The sequence below is a fragment of the Chiloscyllium plagiosum genome, unplaced genomic scaffold (genome assembly GCF_037043375.1).
Source record: "Chiloscyllium plagiosum isolate Xiang-an unplaced genomic scaffold, Cpla_swu_hap1 HiC_scaffold_29, whole genome shotgun sequence".
In the NCBI taxonomy this organism is placed as follows: Eukaryota; Metazoa; Chordata; class Chondrichthyes; order Orectolobiformes; family Hemiscylliidae; genus Chiloscyllium; species Chiloscyllium plagiosum.
In genome coordinates this window covers 65,110,789-65,114,784 of record NW_028270167.1, presented here as the reverse complement: position 1 = coordinate 65,114,784, position 3,996 = coordinate 65,110,789, and the positions used below count along the sequence as shown (strand labels likewise).

Genomic DNA, 3,996 nt, shown 5'->3' with positions numbered 1-3,996 from the left:
ACAGGGATAAGCAAGATTGTAGCGGCTGATAGAGATTGGGGAAGTGGTATCTGTGAAACAGACAATGGAGAAACTGACAGACATAGGGAGGGTTCTGTGGAACAGATGAATTTACAGACAAGATGGTGATAATGAAGCCTGAGAATTTTCTCATGCTCCTTGCCCAGCATTGTTCCAACATCATGCCCTCAGGGTCTGAATTAAAGTCCACTAACTCCTCCTTGTGCTGTTTACTGTGAGTGATCTTACCGGCTGCAGGATTTACTGAAGGCTCCAGATCTCACTCTCCATCTCTCTCTGGCTGACCAACTGTCTTCTATGTGGTGATGGACGAGACAGGAATTGGTAATTCTGCTGAGTCAGGGACATCAGGAATACCTATAGGAGTCAGAGAAGTAGACAGAATGAAAAATTACATTGATGCAATGAAAATTACACATGAAGAATGGCACTGAGTCCCACAGAGATCTGGAAATTCCCAGTCTCCATCCATGGCCTGTGCAGTTGCTTCCCTCTGGAGTGGAGAATGCTGTTGGCTCAGGATCTGGAATAGCTGGAAGAGCGAGAGACACTGACAGAGGCAGCAATTAGACTGTCGCAGTGAGGGATACCACATGGAGAGAGACAGTGATATCAGCAGAGTGCAGGAATGTATCAGGATCACACAATGGTATTATCAGAAGTGGTTCTGACCAGTGAGCACTGCTACCGGTACTCAGGGAAGACGGAGTTATTTTATTGGGATAGGCTCCTCTGGTACCAGATTATGCAGTGTGCTATAAATGGACACAGATGAGGAGGGGGACAGGTCTGAGGTGAATGGAAATTCCCAAGTCCAAAGAGAAAGGTTGAAATATTGGAACACCATGGAGATGTGAATGAAGACCAAAAGAAAGAAACAGTAAGGGACTGAGTTTAATTAAAATGCGACATTGTCAAACAGATTGGTGACAGGAAAGTATTGGTTAAAATAAAGTAAATGCCTTTTCTGCCCCTCACAATTCTTCATGCGCCACAAGTGACATCACTTCCGCCCCTTACATCATCGCTGATGTCACACACTCAGTGACTTCCCCCCCCCCCCCAACACACTGCCGTGTTTGCCACCACTTCCGCCCCCATCAACGCTACTCACCTGCATTCTGCTGACACCTCCCCCAGGTCCCACCGTCACCATCCCCGGCCCTAGAACCCTGAGGGGAACACCACCCCTCATGACTCCATCCCCATTCCCCCTAACACCACACCCACTCCAGTTACAGGCTCCATCACCTCCCCTAGCTCTACACCTACGCCTCGTCCCAGCTCCCAGTCCTGCCGAGATTTCACCATTCCCCCTGACCTCCCCCTCACTGAGGACGAATGATCAGTCCTCAGCAAAGGCCTCACCTTTATCCCCCTCCGTCCACACATCAATTAATTTAATACACGCCGTGACATCGAACACTTCTTCCACCATCTCCGCCTCAGAGCTTACTTTTATAATGAAGACTCCCGCCTATTTTCTGACGACCCCTTTGCCGGCCTCCAATACACTCCCATCCACCTGGACACCCCACTCCTGGCCTATTACCTGCCTTCGATTTCTTCATTTCCAACGTCCACCGAGACATTAACCGCCTCAACCTATCTACCCCATCCCCCACTCCAACTTCTCACCCTCACAACGTGCAGCTCTCCGCTTCCTCTGCTCCAATACCGACCTCACCATCAAACCAGCAGTTAAAGTGGGTGCAGTGGTAGTCTGGTACACTGACCTCTACACTGCTAAAGCCATGATGCCCACTCGAAGACACCTCCTCCTACCACCCCCACTACCATGAACCACCTCCCATCAACAAACCGTCATCTGCCAGAGCATACAGAACCTCATCATCTCAGGAGGAGATCTCCCACCCACAGCTTCCAACCTCATTGTCCCGGATCCCCCACTGCCCGGTTCTACCTCCTTCCCAAGATCCACAAGCCTGACCACCCTGGCCGACCCACTGTCTCAGCATGCTCCTACCCCACCGAACTCATGTCTACCTACCTCGACATTGTCCTATCCCCCAGTACAGGAACTACCCACCTTCGTTCGAGACACCACTCACACCCTCCACTTCTCCAATACTTGCGTTTCCCTGGCCCCCAACGCCCCATCTTCACAATGGATATCCAATCCCTCTACACCTCCATCCACCATGACCAGGACCTCCAAGCCCTCCATTTCTTCCTCTCCCAACATCAACATCAGTACCCTTCCAACGATACTCTCATTCGTTTGGCTGAACTTGTCCTCACCCTTAACAATTTTTTCTTCAAATCCTCCCACTTCCTCCAGACCAAATGGGTAGCCATGGGTACCTGTATGGGCCCCAGCTATGCCTGTCTCTTTGTTGGCTACGTAGAACAGTCCATCTTCTGTAGTTACAATGGCACCACTCCTCACGTCTTCCTCCGCAACACTGATGACTGCATTCGCACTACCTCGTGTTCCCTCGAGGAGTTTGAGCAATTCATCAACTTCACCAACACATTCCACCCTGACCTTAAATTTACCTGGTCCATCTCAGACACCTCTCTCCCCTTCCTGGACCTCTCCATCCCCATTAATGACAACCGACATTACACTGACATTTTTTACAAACCTACCGACTCCCACAGCTACCTAGATTACACATCTTCCCACCCTACCGCCTGCAAAATTCCTAACCCCTATTCCTAATTCCTCTGCCTCCGTCGTACCTGCTCCCAGGAGGGCCAGTTCCACCACAGAACACACCAGATAGCCTCCTTCTTGAGAGATCGGAATTTCCCTTCCCATGTGGTAAAATATGCACTCCAATGCATCTCGTCCAAATCCCACACCTCCGCCTTCAAACCCCACCCCTCCAACCGTAACAAGGACAGAACGCCCCTGGTGTTCACCTTCCACCCCACCAACCTTCGCATACACCAAATCATCCGCCGATATTTCCGCCACCTCCAAACAGACCCCACCACCAGGGATATATTTCCCTCCCCACCCCTCTCCACTTTCCGCAGAGACCATTCCCTCCGTGACTACCTGGTCAGTTCCACGACCCCCAAAAACCCACCCTCCCTTCCTGGCACCTTCTCCTGCCACTGCAGGAATTGCAAAACCTGCGCCCACACCTCTCCACTCACCACCATCCAAGGCCGCAAAGGAGCCTTCCACATCCAAAGTTTTACCTGCACATCCACCAATATCATTTATTGTATCCGTTGCTCCCGATGCGGTCTCCTCGACATTGGGGAGACTGGACACCTCCTAGCAGAGCACTTTAGGGCACATTTCTGGTACACCCGCACCAATCAACCCCACCACCCTGTGACCCAACATTTCAACTCACCCTCCCACTCTGCCGAGGACATGCAGGCCCTGGGCTTTCTCCACCGCCACTTCCTCACCACCCGACGCCTGGAGTAAGAAAGCCTCACCTTCCGCTTCGAAACACTTCAATCCCAGGGCATCAATGTGGACTTCACCAGTTTCCTCATTTCCCCTTCCCCCATCTCACCCCACCTCCAGCCTTCCAGCTCAGCACCGCCCTCATGACCTGTCCTAATGGCCTATCTCCCTTCCCATCTATCCATTCCACCCTCCTCTCTGACCTATCACCCCCAACCCCACCCCCATTCACCCATTGTCCTCTTTGCTACCTTCCCCCATCCTCCTCTCTGACCTATCACCTTCTTCCCCACCCCATTCACCTATTGTACTCTATGCTACTTTCTCCCCATCCCCACCCCTCTCTCATTTATCTCCCCACTCTGCAGGTTCCCGGTCTCTGTTCCTGTTGAAGGGCTTTTGCCCAAAACATCGATTTTCCTGCTCCTCGGATGCTGCCTGACCTGCCATGCTTTTCCAGCATCACTCTAATCTAGACTCTGGTTTCCAGCATCTGCAGTCCTTGTTTTACTTTATTGGAGGAGGAGACGACCGAGATAAGGCATGTTGTAGACACTGAACCAAGTTACAGGGATAGGGAT

General features: G+C 51.5%; 1 pseudogene; it reads left to right on the top strand.

Moving 5' to 3' along the window:
- The first annotated feature begins 2,338 nt into the window (after positions 1-2,338).
- On the top strand, positions 2,339-3,562 carry LOC148142356 (uncharacterized; annotated as a pseudogene).
- The last annotated feature ends 434 nt before the right edge of the window (positions 3,563-3,996 follow it).